We start from the raw sequence: 19,659 nt of genomic DNA, 5'->3' as shown, positions 1-19,659 counted from the left end.
TAGAACTTTCCTTGTCAAACTGTCTTAGTCTATTTTGTGCTGCTAAAACAGAATGCCACGGAATGGGTAATTTATAACAATTGTATTGGGTTACTGTTCTGGAGCTGAGAAGTCCAAGATTGAGGGGTCAGCATCTGGCAAGCCTTCTTGCTGTGTCATTTGATGATGGAAGGTTGCAAGAGAGCAACACAGGGGCACACTCTTGCCTTTGTAGCAACTTCAACCTCCACCCATGAGGCTGGAGCCCTCACGACCTAGTTATTTTTTATAGTATTTCAAGGTCCCACCTTTTAATGTTGTTACAATAGCAATTAAATTTCAACATGAGTTTTTGGAGGAGACAAGCATTCAAACCATAGCAGTCCCTGATCAAATTTATCATTTTTTGTTGTATTTTGACATTGCTAGACAGCACTGGTCATAATGTAATATTTCTAAAGAGTAGAGATGTGTCCAGTTGTTTATTTGTCCCTTCACTGGACAATCTCAGATGGCTGTTCTTGAGTTCTCACATCTTTTTTTATACTGTTGCCATCTCCCTCCATAGGGTCTCCCATGAAGGTCAGTGATATTTTCTTCCTTCTCTTGAATTCCAGTAGCATCCTTAACCACTATTTGATGCTTTTGTGTATTGCATTTAACAAGCTTGGTCATCATTTTATCTTCTAGTTTTTTAGCCCACAAAAGGTTGGAATTACATATAGCATAATTTGGGTTGCCTCTGAAAATGTTAAGAGGATCTACTATAAGAGTTTCAGTATCTGTTACTTTCACATTGTTCTAATTTTTGGCATTCTTCTGTATTCTTGCATATGTTCTAGTTATATTATTTTATCAGATAAGAAGCTTGCACACAAAGTATATGTAAATGAAAATATTTTTATGTAAATGTATACATGCATAATTACAATTTATGCCCATGATTTGTAAAAGCTGATATTTTATTGCTCAAGAGATACACATATAAGCAGAATTGGCAGATAAGTCCCAGTTGAAAGGAATATTATAGCTTTCTACTCACTTACCTGCACTGGGAATGTGATTGATCTCTAGCCCTTAGCTAAGAAAAGGACAATGCCTATGCTTTCATTCCTTACTTTCTCCATTTTCACTGCTCTCATAAGCAATACTACTAAGAGTTCATAGTACAGCTTAAAGGGGGTGGCCAATTATCTTTCACTCTTTTTTATACTGCATGTAATTTTTTAAGAGCTTTCTTGAGGTCTAATTTATATTCCACAAAATTCACCAATTTGAGAGTACAATTCCATTTTTAAGAAATTTACAGTTATTTAATCCTCATGTCCATAAAATTTTAGAGTACAGTCATCCCTCAGAATCTGCAGGGAATTGGTTCCAGGACTTCCTGTAGATACCAAAATCCACAAGATGCTCAATTCCCTTATATAAAATGGCGTAGTATTTGCATATGTATTAGTCCATTCTCAAACTGCTATAAGGACATACCTGAGACTGGGTCACTTATAAAAGAAAGAGGTTTAATGGACTCACAGTTCCACATGGCTGGGGAGGCCTCACAATCATGGCAGAGGCAAAGAAGGAGCAAAGGCACATCTTATATGGCAGCAGGCAAGAGAGCATGGGCAGGGGAACTGTCCTTTATAAAACCATCAGATCTCACGAGACTTATTCACTATCATGAGAACAGCATGGGAAAAACTCACCCCCATGATTCAATTAATTCCCACCAGTTCCCTCCCATGACACATGGGATTATGGGAACTACAGTTCAAGATAAGATTTGGGTGGGGACACAGACAAACCATATCAGCATATAACCTGTGCACATCCTCCTGTATACATAAATCATCTCTAGATTACTTATAATACTTAATGCAATGTAAATGATATGTAAATAGTTATATTTTATTTTAAAAATTGTATTTTTATTGTACTGTCATTGTTGGTTTTTAAAAATGTTTAATATTTAAAAGTATTTATTGAATCCATAGATGTAGAACTCAGGCAGAGGACTGTGTTTTCATGTATGTATTTAAAAAATTACTGTGCTTTTCTTCTGCTGCCTTTATGAATACCTCTTCCTTTATGCCAGCAGTGTCTGGCTGTGAAAGATTCTGATCTTTGTAAGTAGAATGCAAAGAGAAAGGCAGTTACAGTTTAGATTCAGGCAGTCAAAATAGGAGTTTCAAAGCAAAACAATAGTTTTATCATTCCAGCTACTGCCTTGGGCTTTCTACATTCTTTTATTTTCCCTTTAACTTAACCAATTTTGCCTAGAGAACCAAATTATGGAGTTTTTTCCTGGTGCAAAAAAGATATTTTTGTGTACATTCAATGGCTATCCATGAGGCTAGCATCAAGAAAAATTAATATTTAATGCAGGCAAAGTCACTGAAAAATCTTCATTTCTGGCAAGAAGTGACAATGAGAGGAGGAAGAAGGATTAAGCAAGAGAGGCGAGTGCAGAAATGCACATTCTTGATTTCTTATTACTTGGGATGGAAGCAGGGGTGGAGTAGTATTTTACTACTTTAAATACATCACATAAATGGAGTTACATAGTATTTGTCTTTTTGTGACTGACTTCACTCTGCATAATGTCATGAGGGTTTATCCATATTATAGCACTGACAGAATTTCCTCCCTTTTAAATAGCATTCCATTGTATGTATACACTGCATTTTGTTTATCCATTCTTCCATTGATGGACACTTGGGTAGCTTCTACCTCTTTACCATTACCATTAGTAAAACTAATGGTAGTTTTATGGAAATAAGGTAAGTAACAACATAGGCCTTTATCAGTTTCTCTTGGAGGAGATCACCTTGCAGACTTATCAAAGCCAAAGTGATGGCTCACCAAAGTGGGATGGAGAGGGAGGGCCTGTATTGATCTCTTCCAGGGGTGGAGATAATTCAGAAAAGCCCTTTTTGTCCTCAGAGGAAGGTAGATTAATTGAGTACCCTTGGTCCTCCCAGTGGGCTTTCTCTGATGAGGATGAAGGCACAAACTATGGGATGCATTTGCTTTACTGGGGAGCCAAGGAAGAATGGGGCATAAGCCCAGAAATGTCGATTCCATCACCAAAAGCTAAAGTGAGACCACCTTACCCAGAGAGAACCCTAGTCCATGACTAACATGAGAGATAAGAGGCCATGAGTATGCGTCTCACATGACTGCCAGGTGTGAATGGAGTCAAGATGCAGACAAGCGAGATTGCCCAGGGACAAAGGTAACAGTCAGTGCACACTGCAGTGATCCAAGGACTCCACCACTCTTCCTCCACTCTGAGGTTGAGTGAGACATTCTTTTCTCCCCATGTACCTAGAAGTCATCAAGAAAAGTATTAGAAGTGGAAATCTGAGATAACATGTTCAAACAGTTAAACAGAACATTGCCTAAACGAATTGTTTAACTTATTATGTATCATGTTTTAACCAGATTGGACTAAATAAAATAAATTTAATTACCTTTTTTCCAGCAATGTGGGCTCATGTGGAAGACAAGATTAATTAAAGAACATAATAAGGATACTATATTTTCTCTATATACCCTAGTGTCCTAAAAATAATAGTACCACAACAGGCTTAAAACAAATGGAATTGACTGCTTCAGGTAGTACCACTGCCACTGGCACTGTCTTGGGAGAAGTGCAGTTGCCAAAGGTAAATATGTGCAAAGCTAGGTCTCAGGCCTCTGAGTGGAGTGTCCTATGGTAAGTGAGTCTCACTAGATTATGTATTTTGTAAAGAGGGAAAAGAGATGAGTGTCAAATGTCTATCAGTCTTCTTATAATTTAAGTCAAAGTATTCATATATTCATCCAGCCTACAAACTCTTTGTTTAAAGAAAATAATTTACAGAGATACTTGAGATAAAATTGCATTTCTATACCTAAAAAGTAGGCCTCATGGGCCTAAAAGACTACCTGCTCATGTTCTCCATCACTTCCTTCCCCAAGCTACTTCCATGAAGGTCCTGGACGATTTTAGAAATTTATGGTTCTGAAGAGCACTAATAAGGACCACTTTTAGAAATGGTAGCATGTGATCTTTGTTAGTTACATGAATAAGAACTTAATTTTAAAAAATAGGCTTTAGCTGTACAATCACTGTTAGAGTGACAAGGTGTTTTGTAGAGCATTATTTAACTGAGAGTATCATTTAACCAGAAAGGTTAAAGTACTTGAAGCCACAGAGCTACTTAGGGGCCAGAGTCAGGGCTAAAACTCTCTCACCCCAAACTCCAGAGGTTTCCTTTTGTGCATATCACCAGGGCAGGTAATTAAAAGAAAGAAACAAAACCTGTAAGATACTGATCAAATCATACTGGGAATTCATATGTGTTTCTACCAGCATCTGAGATTTTTTGGTGTAGTGCTTAATAATTTTAGCATTCAGAACTTTCTTCATGTTAAATATTGTAGAGCAACTATCTAAATTACTTGCTGACAGCAAGCCACTGTTAAATATTAAAATATATTATGGTTAAATATTAAAATCTATATGGTTAATACTACATCATTAACCATCTTAAATTTCCACACTTCAGTTTTTGCCCCTTTAACAGACAAAAGTCAAATCAAAGTCCTTCCTTTGCTGATGTTAGCTGGTAAGCCTATTCCCATCTCAGCACTCTGTATGCTGTGTTGTTTGATCTTCTAATACTTTGCATTGACTTACAAAATCAATAGAGACGTAGCTGGCATTTTATGACATATCTGATTTTTCAGATGCTATGTGGGCCGAAAAATATACCCAAGCAACGTATTTCCTTCATATGCCTTTTCATCATGGTATATGTCATGACACTCAGTTTTATTTCAGTACCTAATTTGTATGATGCAGTGATAGAGGAGAAAGAAAATTTATGAAAAATTGGATTTCCTAATATTAGTCAGTGGCCTTATTTTTCAAATTGATGGCACAAAAAAAGATAATTTTAGAAAGTAATTGTAGAATATAAGTTTGATGATAGTTTTGCCCAAAATTGTTCAATACCTCATCTTAGCATTTAATTGTTCTTTTATTGTTTCATGTGTGTTAGTCCAATCTTTCTGGTAAGAGAGGCTGCATAGTTTAGTGGAAAGAGAAGAGATATTCAAATTATGATCAATTGTAACATCAGCTTTGCTGTTTACTATATCAGCTATGTGACCTCCATAGAGTTAACTGACCTCTCTGATTCTCATTTCCATATTTGTAGAACTGGGTATACTTGCCTTATAGGGTGCTATGAATATTTGTCCAAAAACATGAAATATAAGTGCCTCGTACAGTGTCTTTCTGGTCCATTGGGATTCAAAATATAATAAGTATTTGTTAGGTTTTTCAGAATCCGACTCTGAATCAAGAATTAGAGTGTGGGTAGTTACTTTGTAAGGTGATTTCAGGGAGACAGCCAAATAGAGGATGCATAATAAAGTAAGGTGTCTATCACTGTGGGTAACTGAAGCTTAATCCTGCTGGGTAACTCTGGGTGTTAATGAAGAAGACAGACATTAGTGTTATCGCATGTGAAGAACAAGAAAGTTGGCTATTAATACATCAGTTTCTATCACTTACTGGTTGAAGGATGCTGAGCTATGGGTATTTATTTTTCAGAGCTTCACACTTGGCACTTAAGTGGGCATTAAAGAGAAATTAGCCTGTGCGTGGAAGAGACACCTGAAGAAACACTACTCCATTTCTGTTATTTTTTCAATTGATGAGCTTTTGTTTTCTTGGCTCCCCATGAAAAGGCATGTTGAAACGACCTCATACTTGTTCATCACAAGTGTTAAATATTCAGAAATGTTGTGACCCAGTTTTACAATTGGCCCTGAATTCAGCCATGATCAGGGTCTTTACACCATAGAAATAGGCAAATGCTACCAATCAGTCTTTTCTTCAGAAACCAATTTATCAGTACACATTACTGTCCTTATCCCATCTCTTTCCATAAATAGAGAATAGGGGTTACAATCTTAGGCTTGAGAATCATATGGACCTATTCGAATTTGATCTCTGATACCTTTTAACTGTGTAGCCTTGGGCAAGTTACTTAACTTCTCTGAGTTTTAATATCCTCATCTATAAAATGGGGATGTTAGTATGTAACTTGCATGGCTGTTGTGAAGATTAAATACAGTAACATATGTGCAGAATATTATAGAATATGGAACGTATTATGGGAATTAGACCTCACACAATTGTAATACGAACTGAAGAAAACATTCACAAGGGAGAATTGGAAATCAGAGAAAAGTCACAGATCAGCCTTCCTGAAGAACTGGCAAGAATGGCCAAGTTGGAGCTTGTAGGAAAATCTGGAAATCCAGGCATGTCCAATTGCCCAAGTGCAATAGTGAAATGGGCTGGAGAAACTTTTTCCTCTGTGTAAAGGATATCTCTGGGATCAATCATGAAGCATCCAGATGAGAAGAGAAGAGAGTGAGGATAAACTGCAATATGTTGGCATGTTTGTATCTATCCATCATGGCATTTGACCTCAGAGAGGCTGGGCCACTGCTTCACTTCTGCCAGAGTGTGGAGCTAAGAGCCACAGAGAATACTGGATTAGGAAACCACCCCAGAGGGCAGAATCAGATCCTACTTAATATGTGAAGTATGTGCCCAGTGGGATTTCAGAACTGCTATAAGCCAGTGATTACCCTCTGCCTCCCATTCTTTCCTGAGAGTGTCTGCAGAAATTATCCTGGCCTCTATCACTATTGCATGTTGCATGTGACGTCTGATAACTTGTGTTTTTAGTTTAGGGGTCTCGGGACCAAGAACATAACTGAACAGTCTTGTCCGCCTGTAGACAAGACACACAGACCATGGCATTCTAGACTTCAAGCCTAATTCTATGAGATAAGATTTTGGGAGGTCCTCATACGGGAATGAGAGGAATATGAATAATTTTGGTCAGAGATTGGACTATGATAGATTGCAAAATTGGTTTCAGAATCCTTTCCGCCTAGTATGCTTACTACTTTGCAATGTGACACTGCCCTCTGTCATCAAGAGGTGAGCTTTTTGTTTTCCTTCTCTATATCCTTGAGTCTGGCTGCTTTTGTGACTTGCTTTGACCACTAGACAGCAAAAGTGATATTTCTGACAAATCATCTGAGATCTCAAGAGGTGCTGTAGCTTTTGCCTTCACTGTCTTCAAAGCTGGTATTACTTTGTGAGGAAGACGAGTCTTATCTTTGATAATAAAAGCCTACATAGAAAGACCCAGCCATCTCAATCTTCCTGGCTGAGCTGAGCTCTGAGTCAGGGCACAGGTTGGATGCAGTTGTGTGAGTGAGCCCAGGCAAGACCAGCAGAATTACCCCGAAGCAATTATGTACGTTGGTGCCGCTTTAAGCTACTAAATTTTGGGTTCATTTTTTGGTACAACTATAGATAGCTGATATACCCTTTAAGTAGGTTTTTTTTCTGATTTACTTAACCAAAGTGAATTTAGTTGTATTTTCAAAGAGTTGTTTTGTATAAATATGCTGCTGTTTACAAAGGACCTACAAAAATATGGCATAGAGTAAGCACTAAATAAATGCTAGCTATGATTATATGAAATAGGTTCTAGATGCTTATGAGAGATGGAATGTAGATAACACTTAGTGGATCTGGTGAATCTTTAGAAGGGGCTACACGGGCTTCAAGCAATCTCTGTGTCATCAAACCTTGGTTCTCTCAAATAAAAAATGAGGACATTTGCTAACTGATCTGTAAGTGCTTGTAAAGCTCTAAGATCCCAAAATCTTACACATAATTGGCCAAAAACATCCTTGGCCCATATCCTAGATGGTTTCAAACCCATATCTCAGTGAATTTCAGTTGAGGAATAACCCAGGCCAGCGTTACTATGATCTTTTAGGCAGTGTTCTGTGAGTACTTCATTTCTCAACATGACAGTAGCAGTGAGATGTGTGGGCATTCCCCAGGGCACCTGTATTTGCCACTCCAGTGGTACAATCTATAATGTAGTTTATGTTACTGTGGTGACTCCCAGGAGGCTACAATTTTCAGGACATTTGCTCCAATTCTATATAGAGGTAGAGGTGAAGCTGAATCTGTGTGGCATAAAAGGACGAGTTTCAGCCTCACCCTCTTCACTACTTCACTAAGCAATTCAGCTCTGGCCCCATGTTTGCAAACCCTACTCAGCAATGCATTTTTCTTGCAGGTAACATTGTCCTCCCTCCCTAGAAGGCAGTTTGGACCATCTGTTTTAATTTAAGTGTAGCCCTTGGAAAGGTTTTATTGCCATTCCAATGAGCATCTCAATATGTATTTTCCAATCACATTTAGTATCTCTGTAAAGGAATTTGGTGAGTAGTTTTCTGTATCTGAAGGTGGCCACATGTGAATGTCACAACATGTGTATTGAGAAGCAAGAGAGCTGAGAGTAATTGCCCCCTGTTCACCTAGAAAATGATTCACCAAAGCCCTAAGCAGGAGGCAGAACCCTGGGCAAAGATAATCCCCATATCAGAGTTAATCAACAGATGATGCAAATGAGGGACCCATTTCTAGCATTTATTTAAATTTTCATTTAAATTGCTGGTTAAATGGAATACATTTAAAATCCTGTAGTCAACACTTGAGCAAATTGTTTTTAAAACTATATATTAAATTGTAACACATTGCAATTTAATACATACTTCTAAGATAATTGCTTATTGCTTTAGGAGTACAAAAATGTGTCCAAATAGTTTAGTGTGGTTGATAAGACGCAGAAAGCAATATCTTCTTGCTTGCCTTTTTTGGAAAAACAGAAGAATATGGTAATTATTAACATGGGATCTGGAATCAGGCTGCCTGGCTTTGAATTCTGGCTCCACCACTTACTAGCTATATGAGACTTGGGCAATTCTCTTTCTCTAACTTCAGTTTTCTTATCTATAAAATAGAGTTAAAAGAGATATCTTCATCATAAGGCTGTTATGAGGATTAAATGAAATAATCTATATAAAATACATAGCCCAATACCTGGTCCATTGTAAGTATCCATTACATGTTAACCATTATTATTTTATAAGCGCAGTTATATTTTTGTTTCGTTTATGCCACACTACAACTAGAAAAGCTACTAGAGAAGATAGAATTACTCGGGTGGCTTGTGTCAGTGGCTTGCATTATATTTCTTTTTGGCAGCACTGTCCTGGACTCTTCTTGCTATGACTGCACTATACCCACTGACCTCAAGCATCCAGAATTATACATGGGAAGAATGTTGGAGAAAAAACAGCATATTTATTGTCTGACAGTGACTGGTTGACCTCCAAGTTTTGGAAAACAGTGTAAATAGATGAGAGACTCTGAAGGTCAAGAGAGTATACTTAGTAAGGTGTGTCTAGTTGGTTTTAATTTTCATCAGTTGGAAACGACTATACAATCCAAGCTACTCAGAGTATCCATTATGGCTCTCTAGTTTCACAGAGCACAGAATGACTCTTGCTCACCAAAAGGGGGAGTTTATTGAGAGTATCTTAGAAAGCTCACAGAATTAGAGAAAGATAAATAATTAGGTCTTAAATAAGACAGAAACTAAGGTGACTCTGGAGATCTGGAAAACTTAGAACTTGGAGATACCTGCAAAAAGGGTCTTTATGTAACTGACAGTATTACCAAGACCATGTCCTAGGGGAACTGTGGTTCTAGCTGAGATGCTAGTTAGGCCAAAAATGCCCTCAAGTAAACAAGCAAACCCAAAACAGGTCTTCTCTTTACTCGGCCCTGAATCTCAGAAAACACAGAAGTTACCATTAAAGCAATGAGTGAAACTTGGTGTTTTACAAAGGTATATAGACAAGAAAAGGATGAAGAATAAGAAAGGACAAACAGCCAAGGTGTCAGAGGAGGAAAATGCCAAATGCCAACAGAAACCGTGACTATGGGAGTGACAGTGGTTAATGAAGAGAAGAAGGAAGATATAGTTAGTACAGCTGCCGAGGAAAATACTGCTCTGCGGCGCAGTAGCTACTGCTGAGCCACATTAAAGCATATGGTCAAGTTCTCCAACCTGGGACTGAAGGGCAGGGATAAAATTCACTGAATGGGTATGCTACATCATTTTTTTTTTTTCATGGAGCCCAATTTCAGAAGTTTTTTCAAGCTGAATTTGGATCCATTAAAAAGTTCAAAAGGTTTAGAAATGGGTTAGTGGGTGGAGGTGGTTTAGAGAGCTGCCTTAATATGACAATGTAAGATATACAATTGCAGCACGTCATGCCCCTTATTAAGTAATGTTTACTCAAGCAATAGGAGTAAATGTCTCTGAAAAATCTACTCTCTTGAAAAGATCAGGTTATTTAATTCCTGGCCTTGTGCCCAGTGAAAGGAAAACATTATTGAAATTAAAATAAGCAGGGTTTATGGTGTACTGTGTATTTATTGGCTATTGGTAGGGGCACTGCCAGCTATTTTTCTGGCTGTTTCAGAGACTCCCTTCTGAGGAGCATGTTCTCTCAGAAGCTAGAAGGTGTTTATGGATCTGGCTCTTTGGTTCGTGGGGGTGCCTTGGTGTTTCAGTAGAATCAGAATTATCTGACTAGTATCAGATTCTAACATAACAATCTCATAACATAAAACTCTGGGTGATGGGAACATGTTCGCTCCTAGAAATATTACATGTTCATCTGTGTTTTGCAAGAAAGGAGCTGATGCACAAAGTGATTTTCTCCCATCTTCTTCTGTCACTTTTTATCTAATGATCATTTTTAGAACATAGACTTACTGGAAGAGAGAAAAGCTGTCTATCCATGGACAGTTGTAGAACTCTTTACAAAGATACGGGATACCTGGCTCAAATTCAGTAACAGCATTGTAGGAGAGAATATAAAATAAATGTAAACCTACCATCCTGTCTACTATTTATTTCATTTCCTCCCTTCTCCCTGACCTGGATTATTGGTGTCATTTCTTCCTTCAGTTCTTGGTTTCCCACCTAAACTTTACACCAGTCCCACTTCATCTTTCTAAGGCAGTCTTCCTATCCCATCGACAACGTTCAGTGGCCTCCTCCTATTGCCCACTCACTAAGTAACAACTGAACTCTCAGTTTCTACTGAAGTCCCTGCAAGGTTGGTCTCTTTGCTTCCTTCTCAAAAGCTCCTTCCCTCATTTACAGACCCGGCCCTTTGGACAAACAGAAGTACTTGAGGTTCCTGGACAGACACACACACTTTTTTGCCTTAGTTCATGTTGCTTTTTCTGTCATGAAAGTCCATGGCGTGAATCTTGTTTCTATGTCATCATGAGCAATCCCTATGAATTTGTCAAAATGCTAATCTTCCTATGTGCCAGCCACACACTTGTCTAACTTGCTTTTCCCCAGCATTCCCCAGATCAGTACAGGGGGTTCCACATCTATCTCATTGCTCGGGTCTCAAACCTAAGAATTACTTTAAATTCTTCTGCTTTCTTGACCCCTACACATCCAATCTATCAGCAAGTTCTTTAAGCTTTATCACCTAAGTATCTCCCAAGTTGCAGCACTTTGCTCCATCTCCTCTGTTACCATTCAGACCAAAGTTCCCATTATCTACTGTCTGGACTTCTACAGTAGTGACCTAAGCTTTCTCCCTATTTCCACATCTGTCTTTTGACAGTTCATTCTCTACACGGCATCCAGAGTAATCTTCCATAAATGTAAGCCAGTACACGTTACTCCTCTGTTTAAAACCCTTAAGCGGCTTCTTGTTGATTTTAGAGTAAAATACAACCTGACCTGATCTGCTCCCGGTCCCTATTTCCAAATCAAATTTCACCCTTCCTTTCCCTTGCCCTCACACGTGGGCCACACTCGTCTCTTTCCACTTCTTAACGAGGCCAACTTATTGATGGTTTGCATTTTCTGTTCCTTCTTCCTGGATCATTCTCTTTCCATATCTTTTCGTGTCTGGCTGCTTCTCTTTTACAACTCAATTCAGATATCTTCTGCTCAGAAACATTTTTTCCTAATCATATCTACAATAGCTCCTTGTCCTTATTCTATGAAGTCATTCAGGTATTTCCTTTAGAACATTTATTAGAGCCTGCATTATTTTAATAATTTATCTGTTTAACTGCATATATTATCCATCCTAACTAAATGTAAATTTTTCTTGTTCATTGCTCAACCTCGAATGCCTTACACAGAGTTCTGTACATAATAGGCACTAAATATAAGTCTTTGCTGAATGGCTGAATGGAGGTCTGTCTCAAATGCCACCTCATCCAGAAGGACTTTCTGCTTCTCACATTCAGAAGCAATACCCTTCTCTGCAATTTCAGTATGTGTTTTGTCTGACTTCATATATCATAATGTATGCCTTTTGGATAGAATTTTAAGTATTCATAAACATGTCTCATTTCCCTTATTGGATTTTGGGGTCGCCAGCTATGTGTCTGTTTGGTCTTGAAGTTTTCTATAGTGCCTGCCCTAATGTCTTGAACATAGTAGCAATTCAATATTTTATGAATATTTCATGAAAGTATGAATAAGAGAAGTATCTGCTTACTGTGGATTTCAGCTGAGGAGAATGAGCCCAAGAGGAGACTAAAGAAATGATTAAAATTATCTTGTCTTGCTCCTCCTTTTCAAAAAAAAAAAAAAAAATAGATACCCGTCTCTTGCTGACAAAGTTGTAAATATAGTTTTCTGTTTACTCCTTTGAATTCATGTTTGTGGATTGGATATGGAAATGGTTCAATCCCTAAGCATTATGATTCTATCAAATTATAGGGCTAGATCTGGGGACTAAGTTGCCACATTTGTCGCCATTACCCAAAGCTTCAGAGCTTCTGTTCTCACTGCTTTGTATTAGTGTTATTTCTTAGTATTTATTTCCCATAGTCTTTTTCTTTGTAGGTTGTTCACAGTTACCCTGTCATTGGCATGTCATTTTAAAGACAACTAAAATGGCTTTAAAACCAGTGTGAAATTCAGAAGTGTGGCAAACAATCTATGAGGCTGATGTACCAGGTACATCAAGTAAATTAGGCATCCATTGTTTTGAGCTTAGAAGAAATACGTGACTTAGAAAACTCCAGAACAGAAAATATATCTTCAGTTTTTTAAATCTCATTTTTTGCTTTGCCCTGGTTTCCTAAATATTCTCTTTCTAGACTTTTAACAACTTGAGAACAGAGACTGTGTCGTTTACTTCTGTATCCACAGGTACCAGGCTGGGTGCTTGATACTTAGTAGGCTCTTATTAATTTATTAATTAATACTATCCCAGCTCTTTTCTCAAACTTTGCTTCTCAGACTCTCTTGGACTGGCCTACTGGATTCTCTAAGTCCTGACCCTCCTGCCTCACTCAGTTTCCAATGTCTTTGCACTAACTTTCTGAAGAGCTCCTTGGTCTCCCCAACCAGATGTCTGGATTCACTTTTGATTCATTGTTTCTCATTTCTGTCCTTTGAAAGCAAACATTATTTTTCTATTGCTAATTTGCTCTTAACAATTAAAGAGACTTGGATGGGAAACTTGGCTTTTACTGGCAGACTTTCTGACGAAACCCTAAGACTGCTAATTATGGCTTCTACCTGAGCCAACAGTGTAATGTGAGTGCCAAAAGAGAGTTCATATAGACTGAGCCTCATTAATAGTCATCATTTATTGAGTTCTTTACACTGTCCCTGGCACTTTGTTTAGTACCTTGCGCACATTACCACATTTGACCCTTTCGATGACTCATAGCTGTTTTCCCCATTTGCCAGATAATAAATATGGATCACACAGAGGTTAAATAACATGGGCAAGGTCACAGCAGCGGAGTTAGAATTTGGGCCAGGATTTAAAGCTCAGGCTTTGGAATCGACTATGGTGTCAATAAAAGCTTTATTAAAGAAATCATGGTGCCCAGAGGATGGGAAATATGAGTTCTCTGTTGAGAGTTGCTGAGATCACACCCGGAATTTTGTGAGATGTCTCATTTTATAAGATAAAAGCAAATTGGTCCAGACTACGGACCATGGACTATCAGAAACCACTGGAAAAAGTGAGAGCAGTTTTAACTGACAAAAGAGAGTTGATACAAAGTCTTCACATATTTGGATCATAGTGCTGTGGAAGAAACGTTCCATGCACTTTACTCATTTACTATAAAAGCCTATAGACATGACACAAATGCATATTTGGAGTCACTCTCAGGAAAAGCTGTGTGACCATTGTGAAAGTGACAAGATGGGAGATCTGAGCAGCTGTCAATGAAGTTGTTACTTTAGAAGTGATGAGGTTTTAAAAGTATTATTATTTATTAGTGTATATGTTCAAAGAGAAGGCAGGTCTTCCAGTTTCAGAAATCTTTCTTGACACCTCAACTTCTCTATAACCACAACCCTTAATTTCAAATGTCTACATTGTTTACATTCAGAATATTTTATTGGTGTCTTCCATGTGGCACTACTTGACACCTATTATCTTCTGTTGCACCTATTATCTTCTATTCATTGCTTTGAGCCCCCCAATTACCCAAGTACAGTAATTTGTCTTGCTGTCATTATTAACTCCCTAATGATGCCTTGCTAATGGTTGACACCCATAAAGCAGAATCTCATTGATCCTTCATAGAACTTCAGTAAATATTTAGTACTCAGTAAAAATTTACCTTCAGCTTCACTACTCAGTAGTTCTGTGACCTTGGGCAAGGCAATTTAACCCAATTAAATCCTCTGTGCCTCTGTTTTCTGAACTGAAAAACTGAGTAACTGGAGTTTCTGTTACAATTACATTTGTTAAATCTGTAAATCCTTTAGAACAGGGCCTGGCACATAGTAAGTACTCTCTCTCATATATATGTGTGTGTGTGTAGTATTGTAATTTTTCAGTTCTTCTCAGAGATTGATGCATATTTGTTAAGATAAACACATAATTATTAAAGGATTAGAAAGAGGGGCTAGACAACTGAAGATCTGAAGTTTTGGAAGGACTTTAGAGGTCACCCAGAATAGCCATGCCCACACCCACTGCATATTAGTGTATTTCGGTATTAATATAAATGGGAATACTTGCTAACGTTTTAGATTCTAGGCTCCACGTAGAATCCTTTTGGGTAGGAATCCAGGATTCTGAATCTTCATTAATTTTCCCAGGAATTTTTTGGAAACTAGCAGCTCACTTTCCTCAGATGGGCTCCAATTTTTATGGATGAGGAAACTGAGGCACAGAGAGGTTGTATTATTTCAGTATCAGAGAACTTAGGAGTGATCAAGTGGGACTAGAAGTCAGCTCTCCTCATTTCTTGGCCCCAGGTTGTGGAGGGAATTATTGGATTGTATGAAAATGTTAGGTAAGATGACTTCCAAAGTAAATATACAGTCAGCCAGTCAGTCCTCAGAGAGCTATTGAAAGCCAGTTGCTGAACTCTGTTTCTGGAATGGTCAGTAAAATGGTTCTTTTTTTCTATAGGTTTATAACCTGGTATAAGAAATAAAACCTCTACAGAGGTAACCACAGTGCAAGGTGGAAAGCAATAAAGCAGGAGGTCTAGCAAGCTGCCTACCCAGTGTGGGTTGAACCACTTGGCTATCATCTTGCGTTCATGAACATGGTGGAGGAAGCTCTGTTCTTCTCACAGGGAAACCCCCAACCACTGTGGTCCTCTCTTCCTGCCCTTCCAGAGGTGATAACTCACCAGCTACTTGGTCTAGAGTTTATTACCCTGGTCATTTGATCAATCTGAGAAGACCTCTCTTTCCATTATCACAGCTTACCACCACATGCAAGTTTCCTTTATGCATTTATGTACTATTATTACTATTATTTTTGAGACACAGTCTCACTCTTTTGCCCAGGCTGAAGTGCAGTGCTATGATCTTGGCTCACTGCAACCTCCTCCTCCCAGGTCCAAGTGATTCTTGTGCCTTAGCCTCCCAGGTAGCTGGGACTACAGGCACATGCCACTATGCCTGGCTAATTTTTGTACTTTTTGGTAGAGATGGGGTTTCATCATGTTGGCCAGACTGGTCTCAAACTCCCGGCCACAAGTGATCTGCCTGCCTCGGCCTCCCAAAGTGCTGAGATTGCAGGTGTGAACCACTGCGCCTGGTGGCATTTATGTATTGAATAAGTATTGTTGTTACTTAGTACTGTTAGCTAACTTTTATTTAGTTCCCACTATGTACCAGACACTGTTTTAAGGCATTATCTGTATTAATTCATTTAATTCTATGTCAAAGGAAGAGGCTATCTCTCAAAATCTGAAACAATATTTGAAGCTGAATTGTCTGTTCATCAAGGGAGAACAATATATCTCTCTGAACAAAGCAAAAGTTGAGCCTATATAGAATTTTGGAAGCTATGGAGGGAAGGAACTCCCTTCCTCCAAAAATGCAGAAGTTGGAGTCTTTAAGGAATTAACTGGCTTTCAAATTTGGAAGTGTGGTTTCTGGAGTAAGCCTGTGGTCCGTGGTCTGACTTTCAGAAGTCAAAAGAGTGGCTGCAGTAGCAAGAATGGAGAGGAGAGGAAAGGGAGGGTCTTTCAGCCACAGTTTCCTTTAATAATGCAGAGAACAGAAACCCAGGTTTGCCTTGCTGACTGTTCGCGGGGTTCTTTCAGCCTCTACTGTCTCTTCTCTATCCCATTATCTGTGTTCTATGTCTATTGCATCCCCAGCCAAAGGTTTTTCCTGCTTAATCAGGTCCAGTCTCCTTGCTGTGCTATCAGTTCAGAAAGGCATACAGACAACCTGCGATGGCATCTCAGAGGAGGGAGACATTATCGCTGGTTGGTTGAAGGAACCAGGAAGAACTTCTTTCATTGAATAGTCAAAAAATGTTCATCAAACTCCTACAAACTGCCAGGCACCTTCTGGGTGCTATGGAAATAACAGTGAAACCAACAGACACAAATTTATGCTCTCACAGAGCTTAACCTTTCTTTATTGGAGAGACAGATATTTAAAAATATATATATATATATAAATTTGTATAGGTATTATATGTCCCATTGTAGTCACTGCTCTGGAATCAAAGCAGAGAAAGTAGTGCAGAGAGGTGGATGCATCGTCATATGAGGTGAGAAACTAATGTTTAAGGAAAGAATCAGAATGGTGAAAAGACCACAGATGATAGAGCTGTATGAGCTTGGAGGACAGTAACAAGATGAGGTCTGAGATCCATGAGATAATAAGGAAATGGGCCTTAGAGGTTATCAGAAGGATATTAGCTTTCAGTTTGATGAGGAGTCATTGAATGGTTTAAGAAGAGGAGTCATCATGTGATCAGATTTACCTTTTCAAGGGAATGTGGGAATGTAGGAGGGTACTGTGTCGAGAATAGTCCACAGACAATGAGGGGAAAGGGTGGAAGAAGGTGGTTAGTTGAGAGGCTACTGCAGTAACCCTAGCATTTGATGGCGGTTTGAACTAAGGTGGTAAAAGTGGGGGTGATGAAAAGCAGTCATATCCCAGGTATAGTCTTCATGGAAGATTCCTCAAATTGAAAGATTTCATTAAGAGCCACTATAAACTCTAGCAGTTAGAATTAAAATTCTGAATATCCTTCCTCAGGAGACCACAGCTTGACCTATTCTAGAATCTTCAGAGGGCCTTTTTTGACCTCGGCTGGGGGAGAAAGAGGCACATTATCACATCTGGCTATAAAAATGAAATATGTCCATCAAAGACAAGACATAATCTAGACCCAATTCTGTATAGATTTTTATAGTATTTTCTCCTAGATAATTGTGTGAATTATAGGGATTTTTTTAATTCATTGGTGTGAAGACAGTGATAATTTAAATTTCACTGCTATTCTGGTTACGAGTGGGTGTTGACATTTTTTATTTTATCGTGTGTGTGTGTGTGTGTGTGTGTGACACACACACAAGGAACAGGGTGAGAGAAAGAGAAAGACTGAGCAAGCTATAGGGCTGCTGCTATTCTCTGGGTAATAAAAGCTTGAAATCCTACTAATGAGGTTAAAAAAAAAAACTTAACTTTTTCTGTGTGCTTAATAATAGCACTGCCTACTCACATAACCAGAGTTCTTGGAATAATTGCCCTCTTTCTTACTCTATTTTTAGGGCCTAGAAAATTTGAGAGGAGAGGAAAGTACCTTCAGGTGCAGAGCATTTCCATCTAAGAGCTCAATTCTAGGACTTCAACATTTGGCTCTAAACCATGTTAAATGTTTCCTTTCATGTGAAAGTGAAGGCTGGAACTGACATTCATCATAGGAGCTCTGAATGGCTTCTCTTTCAGTGAGAGGACAAAAGATTGATCCTTTGCTGCAGATTCCATCTTTCCCCAATTGGGGGATCTTCCTGTAACATTTTTTTCTGGTGCTTTTGTAGACACCATTTGTGTTTGCCAATAACAGAATTAAAGTGTTTGTGAAGCCATAGAATTTTATCAGAACGTTTAACTTTGAGGAGAAGGTGGAGTCTAAGGTATGATCAATGTCAATATTGTTAGAGCCCTCACTAAGAGTAGAAGTGTTTGAAATACATATATTTAGAAGGGTTTTTTTTTTTTTTTTTGGTAGACCATTGGAATATTTAAGATGGATTTAAAATAGAAGGTACTGTGTGAGGTACAGTAAAATTGTTCCTGTACATTTCAACAATTAAATGAACATATACATTATAAGGTGGAGAAACACACTGATTAGAAAAAGAGAATATGATTAAATCAAAGCTTGTGCTAGAAATTGGTTGAATGTCTGGATTGAGTTGCCAGAATTATTTTTGTGGAGGGCTATTTTGGGTAGGCAGTAACCTTTCTTCTCAGATATAGATTTTCATGTTGACTTTTAACATTTAGTCAATGATCGGCATGTTCCGTCTCATCCTTTTGCCTGTGCTTAAACTGCAAGGTGGAAAAGTTTAAAGTCATTTAATATAGGCTTAACAAACCATTGTGCTGTTTTCTTTCCTCTATCATTCTCTATGTAGAAAATGGCTGAAAAATTACGGGCTTTCAGGGACAAAGCAGTATCTGTAATATAGAGGAACATTTAAACATAGAATTAAAACATACAATTAAGATTAGTGACTTTTTTTTTTTTTTTTTTTTTTTTTTTTTTGAGACGGAGTCTGGCTCTGTCACCCAGGCTGGAGTGCAGTGGCCGGATCTCTGCTCACCGCAAGCTCCGCCTCCCGGGTTTACGCCATTCTCCTGCCTCAGCCTCCGGAGTAGCTGGGACTACAGGCGCCCGCCACCGCGCCCGGCTAGTTTTTTTTTTTTTTTTTTTTTTTTTGTACTTTTTTTAGTAGAGACGGGATTAGTGACATTTATATTGCTTTTTTTAGGAATGATTTAAAAGGGAAAACATGGTATCCCTAACAAATTACGAGAGAAAGAGAGTGTGCGCGCATGTGTGTGTGTGTCTGTGTGCATGAAACAGACGTGGGCTTATGTTTACGAAGATCTTTTTGTACATGTGTTTGAAAGGTGACTGCAAGAATGAGTAAAATGAGTTGCATTTACATTTCTTCGGCTCCTCCACACTCCCTGATGCTAAACAAGATGCTGCAAGAATGGAAAATAGAACTTTCTGTGTAAACTTTGTAATCTAGTTCATAGAGAAATTGGCCAACAGCTACATACACCTAAAGGAAGAGGGAACATACATTTGGAGAAACGTATTCATGTGTGCCAGTTCAAGAAGAAAGCAGCTAGCTCTTTGCCTTTGAAGATTTCAATATTCACTTCGCTGAAGGTGACCCGGTGATCCCTCTTAGATGCTTCCATAATTCAG

At 38.4% G+C, this 19,659-nt stretch overlaps 1 protein-coding gene across 2 annotated transcripts in view; it reads left to right on the top strand.

Annotated features, from left to right (window-relative positions):
- Positions 1 to 19,659, top strand: part of GADL1 (glutamate decarboxylase like 1) — a 168,525-nt gene that overhangs the window by 13,300 nt on the left and 135,566 nt on the right. The window lies entirely within an intron of this gene.

This window comes from Chlorocebus sabaeus, chromosome 15 (assembly GCF_047675955.1).
Source record: "Chlorocebus sabaeus isolate Y175 chromosome 15, mChlSab1.0.hap1, whole genome shotgun sequence".
Classification (NCBI taxonomy): Eukaryota; Metazoa; Chordata; class Mammalia; order Primates; family Cercopithecidae; genus Chlorocebus; species Chlorocebus sabaeus.
This window is presented reverse-complemented; position numbering and strand designations above follow the sequence as displayed.